Source organism: Watersipora subatra, chromosome 11 (assembly GCF_963576615.1).
Source record: "Watersipora subatra chromosome 11, tzWatSuba1.1, whole genome shotgun sequence".
Lineage (NCBI taxonomy): Eukaryota > Metazoa > Bryozoa > Gymnolaemata > Cheilostomatida > Watersiporidae > Watersipora > Watersipora subatra.
The window spans coordinates 8,017,627-8,031,433 of record NC_088718.1 but is presented as its reverse complement, the minus strand read 5'-3'; the positions used below and the strand labels follow the sequence as shown (position 1 = coordinate 8,031,433).

General features: G+C 31.5%; 2 long non-coding RNA genes across 3 annotated transcripts; both read right to left on the bottom strand.

The window, feature by feature from the left end:
- Positions 1–3,466: 3,466 nt before the first annotated feature.
- Positions 3,467–4,960, bottom strand: LOC137408582 (uncharacterized). Its single transcript, XR_010980099.1, has 3 exons — positions 4,916–4,960; positions 4,319–4,428; positions 3,467–3,827 (listed from the first exon to the last, which is right to left on the bottom strand). It is a non-coding gene; the product is annotated as an uncharacterized lncRNA (long non-coding RNA).
- A 3,627-nt stretch (positions 4,961–8,587) lies between these two features.
- Positions 8,588–11,191, bottom strand: LOC137408684 (uncharacterized). 2 transcript variants are annotated; one of them, XR_010980111.1, is made up of 3 exons: positions 11,082–11,191; positions 10,476–10,585; positions 8,588–9,261 (listed from the first exon to the last, which is right to left on the bottom strand). It is a non-coding gene; the product is annotated as an uncharacterized lncRNA (long non-coding RNA). The 2 variants fall into 2 exon arrangements; XR_010980112.1 differs by lacking the exon at positions 11,082–11,191 and adding an exon at positions 10,991–11,025.
- Positions 11,192–13,807: the final 2,616 nt, after the last annotated feature.

The window sequence follows — 13,807 nt, the reverse complement described above, 5'->3', positions numbered from 1 at the left end:
AATTAATTGCGATTAAAACACAAAGAAGAAATAATGTGCGAAAGACATCAAAAGTTGTCATTGTTGCCATAGTTGATATCTGCTACGGTGTTTATGTTACAGCGTCATGTTATGTTGTCGGTCTCTTTGCAGCTATAGACTTCGCAACTATTTTAGCTTGATTTGAGAATTGTAACGGTGATAAAGTTTTGCTGATTTTAATCTTCAAACATCTTGACAGTCACATCACCTGAAACATCAAAAACAATCACAATCGATAGAGAAATACTTTTCTGATAAAATCTGCTAATAATTTTGTGGAAGGTCATCTTTATGTATAATGACAATGTAAACATAATTATATTGGTGATAGAATTTGATCGTGTGTTGAATATTATGCTTTCTTGTACAAAGTTCTTCAGAAAACTTGGGGCTACAGCGAAAGAACTGGTATGAAGAAATCTACAGAGCATTAAACATCTAAGTTAGTCAAGTAGATTGTTGGCTATACGCTTATAACAGCTCGACTTAACGCTTGTCATTGACCTGACCTACTAGTCCCATTCTAACATTTCAAATGAAAATAAGTTTTCCCAAGAAAAGATTACTCTTCGTTAACGGGGAGTTGTCTTTCATGTAACAAATTCTGTAAAATGCGTGATCATTGCTGTTGTAATTCCATGTTTAGCAAAATCTGACTAAAGATATTTTATTTTGGAACCGCGGCCACAGTGTTAAATGCTTATAGGATGTTTGTTAGTGTTACTTTTCTATATTTGTAAAACAATTTTGATTAAACTATGTTAACAATAGCTATGCTAACAAATACAATGTTAACAAATTCTATGTTAACAAATTTTACATTAATAAATAGTTATAATTAATTTGTTAATAAATACTATGTTATTAAATACTATTTTAATAAATACAATGTTAACAAATACTATGTTATTAAATACTATGTTAACAAATAATATGTTAATAAATACTATGTTAATAAATATTGCGTTATAAAATACTATGTTAATAAATACCATGTTAGCAAATACAATATTAACAAATACTATGTTAATAAATACTGTGTTAATAAATACTATGTTAACAAGCACTATGTTAATAAGTACTACGTTAACTGGCAGGCAGCTGCATTACCTCTCATTGTTTAAAAGCTGATTTTTAATACCTGTGCAACACAAGGCATTCCGCTAATATAGAATATAAATACTATTTAGAATAGACATAAATAGTCAATTAAAACGCTCCAAAGACTGTTAAATTGATTTATATTGGTTTTCATCAATAAATATGCAAAACTCACCAAACAGACTCAGCTCCAGCCACCACAGCAGCATCTTATACAGCTGTTGGTCCGACTCCTGCCTTTTCTCCTTACTGTATTGAAGATTATCTAACAATTGGTGGTAATTGTGGTTAACACATCTTAAAGGTTGACTTGCAACAAAAGTCACATTACAGTTATTTGGTATCAAAAGATTCACCATGTTTTACTCTGTTGTGTTGTAGGTGCTAAATATGTGGAAAGGTGATTATAAGCTCTTAAAAGCTCAAAAACGAAACGCTGCCATAGATTGGAATCTCTTTATTTCTCTGACTTAGTCATTACAGTTTAGATATTGTCTTGTCACGTGATGTTCTCACGTGAATTGAAAGGCCAATAAAAATCTCAATATAAAACTTATCGTAGCACTAGCTTATGACAAACACTTCGGATTTTATCGAAGACCTTGTATCAAATATAGATGCTCGCTACTTTACAGTTTTGTTTCGGCATTATTCAATCGTCGAGTCGTAATCTGATCATGTGACCCAATACTTCACAAATAATTGTTGCAGCACTTTTCGATTATCACAGGTGACCAACAGGCTCGTCATGGTTATCAGACAATGATACATGTATGTACTGCTTCGAGCTAAGGTTAAAAAGTTTAACGATTTTTTACGGTAAGTTATAAGATATCAGTGCTAAAAGTGACAGCATTACAATAACGATAAAACAGACGGGTAAGAACAATAGACATGGTTTTATTGAATGCATGAAGTATATTTGTGGAAATATTTCGACGAATGAGGTTGCATGAAAGTGTAAACAGAAGCCATCCTGTAAAAACTACGTCCCATTTGAGCCGTTTTGGAAAGCGAATCCAAACTACGGCGGTCTCGTGTGGCTGCGATTAAATGTTCGTTTTTTTGCTTTCAAGAGCTTGCAATCACATTCCCATATATTTTGCAACTACAATACAACAGAGCTAGACATGGTGAATCTTATGATACCAAATAACTGTAATGTGAATTTTGTTGCAAGTCAACCCTTAACCTTAGCAACTAGTGAGATCGTTTTGCACATATTTTTTTTGAGCATTTTAACCGCAATCAAGATTTGTTGATTGTATTCTTGAAACATCTTGCCAGTCAGATCACCTCAGCCATTAAAAGCAATCGCAAATGAAAGAAAAATACCGATACTTTCTAATACGATCTACTAAAATCTTGTGCAATTTCAGCCCAAAGTTATCAGAAAAAACTAATTTAGTACTAGGAGAGAAGACAGTTGAAAGTGTTTGCTGAAATTGGTGGTTAATTGTCCCACGACCCAAACACAAGCGAAGTGATTGTTCGGGAGCTTTATGATAAATGCATATGTGCACACAACTCACGAAAACTATTTATCAACGACCGTCGCAAACTCTTATACAAAAATCTCATCAACAAATTTTACCATTTTTCAATGGAGTCGTTTAAGTATAATAACGATACAAAACGCATGTAAACCTATTCAAATATGTTATCAAGTTTTTGAAATTTGTAGACAATATCCTAAACCTTACTCATCTGATTGCATTGTACATAAATAGACAGATTAATTTGGCCTAAAATTGCTATTAAAACTTTGACAAACATTTTTTAATTAGAATTAAGACCGGCCAACGAAACGCTGAGAAGGTCGTGAGAAAGAGAGTAGAACCATTAAGTCGTGCGCATTTCACAAGAAAAACGTGCACATTTCACCAGTCTATAGCATTGTCCAATTGCCGAAGGTTTCTGTAACTAACGTAGAAGTACTGAAAAGTAATCGTTTCTTTTTTACCGATTTCAAAGTAACTGACAATTTAGACACTTGTAATGAGTACTTTGCTATTCCAACTGATGTCCAAAGCAGTGAAAGTAAAGGGAATGACGATGATAATTTTCTGGTTGTGGGCTGTATGACAATGGAATTTTTAGTTGTTAAAATCGATAGTTTAAGTAAAAATACCTGCTGTAGCCGTATATTGCTGAGAAACTGATAAGTTATGAGTGATTACAAATAATTAAAGTTCATTTCTAAGGATAGAATATGAGAAGTTTTCTATCTTAATAGAAAATAGACTAACATCTTACTTAAACTTTATGGCTTCTTGTTTATCTCAAAAGATAAAAAGTGTTCCCTTTTGTTTTGTTGTGTAGCTAGCCGCTAAGATGTGAAAACTCACAACAAGAAAACTTTATTTGGGTGCTAACAGCAATATGTATTTTTAATAATTCAATCACAGAAATTAACAGTAGAAGCTATGCAACAAAAAAACTAACCGGCATTCATGCACAAAAAACACAGCAACAGAATATAAAACAAATACATCATACTGTAATCAAGGTAAGACAACTTCGATAAAGTTGTAGGTCAATCATGGATGTTGGGTTTGTCATTTCTAGTAGTAAGGAGAGTTGCGGCAGTATCTACCGCAGTAGTATTTTCTGACCCATCGGCAGCGGGGAGGGTAGTAGAGACCTCCATGAGAAGGTGTACACTGTCTTACATACTTGTAAGTCCAATGGCAGCAGCCCTTTGGCTGCAAGTAGAAATTTTGGCATGACCTTGGTCAAGGGTGTCAAGGTCATATGGATTGGAAGCCAAAAAAATAATTTAGCTACGAGTTTAAAGCCAAACTGAAAGAATATTCAAAATTTGGAAGTTATTCGCTAAAATACTTTTGTCAACAGCTTGACAAAAACTCTATAAATGTACAAATGAATTTTTGCACTGCTCATTGATAAAAAAGCTCAATAGATTTTTTCTTTTGAAGTTTAAAACAAACTGAAGTCTTATTTTTCTTTTTTTTTCAGAGGCTTTTTGCATTTGTTAGTATTTGTTTGAAGTTTTCCATCAAGTAAATGTTTACTCAAAGCGACAATAATTTTAAAATTGAAGGACAATAACGGTTTGTTGCTATCAAAAGGTAAACTCAGGTCAACTACACAGTTAGAATATGTTTCAATATGTTCATAACATTAGACTGTTTTGCCAAAATGTTAATATAAAATTTTAGTGCAAGATACTCACCCTGCTGGTTGCTTCAACAGATGGAGTAGCAAAGACCATCAGACAGGCCAGGACAACAGCAAAGATGCAGGTGAAATTCATGGTTGACTTCAAACTGTATCAGGCTTTACCTGCAATTTTTTGAAGCAAGTTATACTTCAGAGAATGTTCTCTTAAATATTGTTAAGCAATTATAGAGTCGTAAAATAATGTAATAATGTTATATATTATTGATAACTTGCATAAAAAATATTTTGGATTCAAGTTTTAATTTGGTACTCACAGATTAAATAAAACATCGCTAATATGATTTTATTGTAAAATAATTGAATGACAAAAATAGATTGTAGATAAACAGACTATGACAGATAAATTTTTAACATATTTATTCACCTTTACAAATTTTCTACTTTTCAAATTTATAATTATCGTAAGCCTTTTTGAGATTATTACTTATGTACATATAGTCTTCAAATATCAAAACAACATAATTCATTAGATGACTATTTGCTTATTTATAAAGTTACCTGTTTATAACAATATAATATTCCAGAATGATCAACGAACACGTTGGATTCTTGGTAAAAGTTTTTCAATAAGTACCCAATGTTTACTTACCAAAGAGTTCTGAAGAGCAGATGTGGTGTGAAAAGACCTGCTATCACAGACCCTTAAATAGTTGCAGGGTTCTCTGGTTGTTACGGTTTCAGACAGTACAAAACAATCTAGTCCCGCCCAGCTTGTTCCTTTTTCTCATATCAAATGTCGTGGTTTTTTTGTGATAAGTTTTTGGTCATACAACCAGGGTTGAACTTTTTCCTGATTCTCTGTGATTGATGAGATTACAAGCCTGTAAGACAAAGACAACTTCCTAAACTGTCATGTGCTTATTTATTTGTGCAATTTACTGTAAGTTTTAAAATAAAAGCTTATTGTAATGCCTTTTGCATGACTTTAACACTTTAAAAATAAATTTTTTACTATTTTTTGCAGTATCAGTTCTCCAGATTTGTTGCAAAAGTTACAATATACTTCCTAAACTTTTACCTTAGTCATATTGCAATTATATTTGCCAATAAGCCTTCTAACTTTTGTGGCAGAGTTTATACAAAAAATACCTTATGCTAATTTTAGCAAGCAACCGGCAGTTTGAGAGACGTCTGTTGGCTTTTAAACTTGCATTATTTTTATTATAATGATTTCCTAGCTAATGTGTTTGATAGATGACAGTCAAAACAACACCGAAAATCCAGTTGCAGTCAATAGTTGACGCACCTGTAATTAAGGCATCGTTTAGCCTGCTTTCAAAAACTCCACAATTCTATTCATTATCTCAATGAGCCTTTTACCAGTTTGTTGGTCTGCATTTTCTGGTTTGCTGCAGAATATCATTTATTTTTCAGATGTACTAGTCCTATTAAACATGTTTGGTTGAACAACATACACAATCTATATACAGTTTCTTAAATAAACATGCACTACATTTACAAGTTTAAAAACAAAACATAATTACATGTATTTGTATCAAAAAATTCGTAGCATAAGGTAATAGCAATACAAAGCATGGTATCGGCTGCAAATCTTATTGTTTTTATTTAGACTGAAAAAGACCAAAAGTATCATTTGTACAAAAACACTTCTTTTGAAATAGATACATTGCGGCAAAGAAAGTGTACCTTGATCAGGAACAATGTTTGCACTACATGTAAATCGATAAAAAACAAGATCGAACTCTGAAATTACCATTTTGGAAATGTTTTCCCCCTAGATCAAAAGTACTATTAAAGAGCATATAGAAAAATCTGGTAAATGTAAATTGCAAATTTCGTCTGTTACAATACAGTCGTACCTCCACATAATTTATGAGCCTAATGCATGTGTATACACATGTTTACATGTATATATATATGTATATTTGCATATGTATATATGTGTATATGTATATATGAATGTATGTGTATATGTTTATATGTATGTATGTACTTATGTGCATATGTACATATGTACATTCATATGTACATACATACATACATACATGCCTACATATGTACATGGGTATATACATACATACATGCATGCATACATACGTATGTACATACTTTAAATACGTACATAAGTTTGTACAAATGTATGTACATACATACTTATGTACATACGTATGTACATACATGCGTATGTACATACGTACATTTATATATGTACATAGGCATGTACATACATACATATGTACACACGTACATATGTACATATGTACCTACATATGTATGTACATATGCTGAAAGTTCAGTATGCTGTTAGATATTGCCATGTGTAATAACTATGTGCACAACTATTCTTAGATGTATAAGGTGATTAAGTTGTGCAGGTAGTAGCATGCTTATCTGGGAATTCAAACTCTGATTATGATTCCTGTGCAGCACAATATCTTTTTCCAACACTATATATATGTATGTACATTTAATGCCTATAATTTATTAAAAGTTTTAGGATTATAGCAAAAGTAATAAGTATATTTTGATGTTTAAAGTCATTTGGATTCTGATGGCAGTGACTTTGAGGCTGACCATAGCGATGATGATTACTCAAAAAGCTCTTCTGAATCAGACAATCAAAAAAATTAAGAAAATCACGAAGCAATTTTAAATTTTTGTTTGAGAATTTTTAACCTAAAACTGAACGTTTTTTCTTTCTGATGTTTAAACTATTTAGTCTTGATATGACTTTTGTATGTACTTCCTAAGTTAGAAAACAGAGAATTACTTATGTTGCCAATCATTATAGCCGATTTAGATTTGTGTGATTACATAGATAATTAAAGTAGCAGCACTGTCTCTGATGGTGGTAAAAGTAGTAGTTTAGTAAGAGTAAGAAACATTGTAGAAGATCGTTTTGGAGCACCTGATGTGCAGCATGGAAAATTGGCTGTCATTTAGGCTAAAATTTGGTGTATCATAAGCTGTATTCCTTTAATTATTTGCAATCGTAATAACAGTTTATAAATGAATTATAATATTATATTCCTGTAATTTTCTGTTTGCGTTCATTTAGTGCAGTCTGTACACTTGAATATTATTAATTTGTTTTGAATAGAACTGCAATAAAATAAAAAATAATGAAAATAATCCATAGAATTTTGTACAGGTGTTGTTCACAGTTTGTCTTGCTGGATTCTGTAAAAACATTTTCAAGAGAAGAACACTAACTTTGCCTACAACTCGTAAAACATTGGAAAAAGTTTACGAAACTGTCTCCCCGTGGTGTATGCTCAAAACTAGTGTATTTAATGAACATTTACAACCTAGATTTTAGCGTAGTTGGGTTCTTCACTTTATTAGCTTTCTGAAAATGTATGCATTGTCCAGGTTTAATTGACAACTTTTTGATTTATTGGGGATTAGCCACTTGCCTCGATTATCCCTGAAATAAATGATCATTTAAAATCCTTTTGGGTCAGTACTTGGGTTAAGCTTTGTTTTTGTCCAGACTTGTTGATATACAATGTAAATATAAATAGCTTCAGTGATGAAAACCAGTACAGGAAGTTCCTCAGCTGATAGCCCATTTTTTGTTGCCGTTTGCTGTTGTTATTTTTGCTGCTATTTTTCGTTTGCTACTGTTGTTGTATTTGTTCTTATTGTTGTTGTTGTTGTCATAGCTGTTGTTATTGTTTATGTTGCTATTGTTTGTTTGCTGTTCTTGTAGCATGTTCTCATTGTTTTTGGTGTTTTAGCAGGTATGAAGTAAAGTTGTAGATGGTTTCAGTTACTTTTGTATTTTTAGAGGCTTTAGGTTTATTAAGGGCTTTTAATAGCTTTCAGAGGTCTATTAAAAGTTTGTATTCTAGGTTATCAAGCGTCATAAATCAAACCAGTGTTGTTAATTTATATAGGATTAACTGTTATATAATGACAACTATTACTGAGGGTTATTAATTTATATAGGATTAACTGTTATATAATGACAACTATTACTGAGGGTTATTAATTTATATAGAATTAACTGTTATATAATGACAACTATTACTGAGGGTTATTAATTTATATAAGAATAACTGTTATATAATGACAACTATTACTGAAGGTTATTAATTTATATAGGATTAACTGCTATATAATGACAACTATTACTGAGGGTTATTTTTAGTTTATATAAATATACCCAGCAAGTAACTAATCATAGCTATTCTCCTAACTTCTTACCAGCCCTCTGCATATGTTTGTACTAGAACAATCTATTTCACCTCTTTGTGACCTTGAAAAGATTCCCGACAATCACAGATGAACTTGCATAAAATTTTATTAAATTTTATTTGAAAATATTAGTATTTTTTTATAATTAGCAATTGTTTTTTATGTTTGAGATGATCTGACTGCATTTAACCATTTAAATCATCTCAGCCTTATATTGCTGAGAAACTGATATCTTATGAGTGATTAAAAGTTATTCAAGTTCATTTTTAAGGATAAAGACTTGATAAACTTTCTATTTGAATAAAAAATAGACTAACATCTGAGCTGCTTATTCAAATTTTATGATTTCTTTAGTATCCCAAAAGATAAAAAGTGTTCATTATTTTTTCAGTTGCATAGCTGGCCGTTAAAATGTGCAAACCTCAAGACAAGAAATCTTCATTTGGGTGCTAACAGCAAAATGTATTTATAATAGTTTAATCACAACAATTAACAGTAGAAGCTATGCAACAAATACTAACCGGTGTTTATAAACAGAAAACACAGCAACAGAATATAAAACCAATGCGTCATATCATTATCAGGGTAAGACAACTTCAATAAAGATCATCATGGAGGGCGCGTTTATCATTTCTAGTAGTAAGGGGAGTTGCGGCAGTATCTACCGCAGTAGTATTTCCTGACCCATCGGCAGCGGGGAGGGTAGTAAAGACCTCCATGAGAAGGTGTACACTGTCTTACATACTTGTAAGTCCAATGGCAGCAGCCCTTTGGCTGCAAGCAGAATGTTAGGTATGAGCTTGATCAGGGATAGCGAAGTCAAATGGATGAGAAACAGAAAAACTAATTGAGCTAAAAGCTGAACACCAGACCGAAAAAATGTTCGTTAAAAATTTATAAACTGACGCATATAGCCACGCGAGCCCAATTTAACCTACTTGAGACCATACAAATGTTTTCCAATGTAATCAAATCATAAAGCAACTACATGTATTTCCTATGGCTATATTATCCATCTTTAATTTTCAGCAGGTAAAAAAACAAATTTGCTTCATATAAATCTCCGTAACATGAATGTTACATGAAAGAAGTGCCAACTTGCGAGCAAAGCCTTGTGGGATTTATAGTATTAGCGGTATGGTACAATAATTATTATACCATAGACCAAATTTGGCTCGGCGACATGAGTATGACACTTGTGATTTAGATCCTATGTCACATAATCAATAACTCACAAAATGCTTTAAATCGCAAAACTATTACTGTGAGATAAAAGAGAAGTCAACAAAATTATTTTAACGAATACACCTGACAGCTGCTAGCAGGTATTTCAGTTACTGGTTTAATTCACTAGACACAACAGTTTTAGAATTACCATTTGATTTATTCAATCATGCCTTCAGTATTTTATTCATATTTACTTTTACATTTTTTCAAGATATGATGCAGTTTTTAAATTATTTTTAATAAAAAAGCCTTAACAGTAACACAAATCATTTTCATGAATACAAACTATTAATTAAACCAATTGTATTTACCTCAAACTGGATCTATAGCAACTACATGTATATCATTGAATGAGTTTTTATATTTGACATGTCGGTAACATGTATTTAGAAATTATTTATATTATTATTATTATTAAAGCTTGAAAAAGTTTTATAAATACACAAAAAACTTTTTGCACTGATGTTCCATTAAAAGAGCTCAATAGATTTTCTATTTTAAAGTTGAAAAAAATTATAGTTATACTTTTCTGTTTTTTACAAAAACTTTTTGCATTTGTTAGAGTTTTTCTAAATCTGCCCAATAATTGTATGATCACACAAAGTAGTAATAGTTTTTAACAAATAAATGGCAAAAACGGTTTATTGCTATTAAAAGGTAAACTCAGGTCAACCACACAGTTAGAATATGTTTCAATATGTTCATAACATTAGATTGTCTTGTCAACATTTTAATACAAAATTCTAGTGCCAAATACTTACCCTGCTGGTTGCTTCAACAGATGGAGTAGCAAAGACCATCAAACAGGCAAGGACAACGGCAAAGATGCAGGTGAAATTCATGGTTGACTTCAAACTGTATCAGGCTTTACCTGCAATTTTTTTAAACAATTTATAGTTTAATTTTTTTTTACTCAAATGTTGATAAACAAATCTACAATCATAAAATGCTGTAATAATAATATATATTATTGATGACTTGCATAAAAAAGTTTTTTCTATTCAAATTTTAATTTAGTACTCAAAGAGAGTAACTACAACAGCTCTTATATGATTTTCTTGTGAAAAAACTGAATGAAAAAATAGATTGTAGATAAACAGAGTACTCGGTATGACAGATAAATGTTTAACATATTTATTCACCTTTACACTTTTTCTACTTTTCAAGTTTATAATTATCGTAAGCTTTTTGACATTATTACTTATAATACATATAATCTTCAAATATCAAAACAACATAATTCATCAGATGATTTTTTGCCTATTTATAGAGTTACCTGTTTATAACAATATAACATTCCAGAATGATCAACGAACACACTTCATCATTGGTAAAAGTTTTTAAAAAAGTACCAAATGTTTACTTACCAAAGATTTCTGAAGAGCAGATGTGGTATGAAAAGACCTCCTATCACAGACCCTTATATAGTTGCAGGGTTCCCTGGTTGTTATGGTGTCAGACAGTGTGAGACAATCTAGTCCAGCCCACCTTGTTTCTTTTTTTTCATATCAAATGTCTTGATCTATTTGTGATAAGTTTTTGCCCATACAACCAAGGTTGAACTTTTTCCTGATTCTCTGTGATTTATGAGATTACAAGTCTGCAAGGCAAAGACAACTTCCTAAACTGTCATGTGCCTATTTATTTGTGCAATTTACTGTAAGTTTTAAAATAAAAGCTCACTGTATTGCCTTTAGCATGACTTGAACACTCTAAAAATAAATTTTGTGCTATTTTTGGCAGTATCAGTTCTCCAGATTTGTTGCAAAAGTTCGATATACTTCCTAAACTTTCACCTTAGTCATATTGCAACTATATTTGCCGATAGGCTTTTATAAGTTTTACTAAAGCCTTCCAACTATTGTGGTGGAGTTTATACAAAATACCTCATGCTAATTTTAGCAAACCACCGGCAGTTTGAAAGACGTCTGTTGGCTTCTAAACTTGCATTATTTTTATTATAATGATTTCCTAGTTAATGTGTTTGATAGATGACAGTCAAAACAACACCAAAAATCTAGTTGCAATCAATAGTTGAGACACCATTGATGAAGGCACTGGTTTTCCTGCTTTCAAAAACTCCGCAATTCTATTCATTATCTCAATAGCCTTTTACTAGTTTATTGGTTTCCATTCTCTGGTTTGCTGCAGAACATCACTAATCTTTTAGAAGTACTTGTCCTATTAAACATGTTTGGTTGAACAACATGCACAACCTATAGCCAGTTTCTTGAATAAACATTCTCTAAATTTATAAGTTAAAAAATCTAACAACAGTTATTTTTATCAAAAATCAATAGCCTGAGGTTATAGCAATACAGAGCATGATATTGTCTGCACATTTTATTATGTTTATATTATATTATATTAATTTTTAGACTGAAAAAGACTGAAAGTACTATTTGTACAAAGAGTACTTTCGAAATGGATTCATTGCTGCAAAAAAGTTTACCTTGATCCAAAACAATGCTTGTACTAAATGTACATCAATAAGTAGCAAGGTAGAACTCAAATTACAATTTTTGAAATGTTTTCATCCTAGATCAAAAGAACTGTTAAAGATTATTTAGAAACCTCTAGTAAAGGAAATTTGCAGCTTTGGTCTGTTACAGTGTAACAGTCGTACATACCTCCACATAGAAGCTTAATGCGCATGTATACGCATGTATATGCAGGTATACATGTGTATACATGTGTATACACATGTATATATGTGTATATGTGTTCACGTATATATGTGTACATGTATATACGTATGTGCGTATGTCCTTATGCACGTGCGCATGCACATATGTACATACATATGTACATAGGTACATATGTATACATACGTACATATGTACATACATACGTACATGCCTACATGTGTACATACGTACAAGCTTACATACATACATACATGTGTGCATACATATGGACATATGTGCATCCCTACGTATGTACTTTTGATACAGATGTTTGTACAAATGTATATACGTACGAATTTAAGTACTTAAGTATGTACGAATGTATATACATACATATGTATGTCTATATGTATGTACGCATATACGTATATACATGTACATGTATACACATGTATATATGCATATATTAGTATGCTGGAAGTCCTGCATGCTGCTAGAGATTGCTATATGTAAGAACTACATGCACAATTATTCTTAGATATAAAATATGGTTGAATTGTGCAGTTGGTAGCACGCATACCTGGGATTCCAAACTCTGAGTATGATTCCTGAATGGCACAATATCTTTTCTTAACCCCATATAAATGTACATTTAATGCCTATAATTAATTAAAAGTTTCAGGATTATAGCAAAAGTATTAAGCCTAGTTTGACGTTTTAGGTCATTTAGATTCTGATGGCAGTGACTTTGAGGCTGACTATAGCGATGATGATCACTCAGAAAGTTCTTCTGAATCAAACAATCAAGAGAATCAAGAAAATCACGAAGCGGTTTTAAATTTTTGTTTGGGAATTTCTAACCTGAAAATGAACACCTTTTCATTCTGACGTCAAACTAATCAGTCTTATTATGACTTTTGTATGTACCTCCTAAGTTAGAAAACGGAGAAATATTTATGTTGCCAAACATTAGAGCCGATTCAGATTTGTGTGATTACATAGATAATGAAAATAGCAGCCCTGACTCTGATGGTGGTAAAAGTAATAGTTTTGTATGAGTAAAGGAACATTGTGGAGGATTTTTTTGGAGCACCTGATGTGCAGCATGGAAAATTGGCTGTCATTTTGGCTGAAATTTAGTGTATCATAAGCTGTAATCCTTTAATTATTTTACTATTGTAATAATAGTTTATAAATGAATTATAATATTATATTACTGTAATTTTCTGTTTGCGTTCATCTAGTGCAGTCTGTACACATGAATATTATTAATTTGTTTTAAATAAAACTGCAATAAAATAAAAAATAATAAAAATAATCTATAGAATTTTGTGCAGGTGTTGTTCACAGTTAGTTTGGCTGGATTATGTAAAAACACTTTCAAGAGAAGGACACTAACTTGGCCGACAACTCGTAAAACATTGAAAAAAATTTACAAAACTGTCTCCACGTGGTGTATGCTCAAA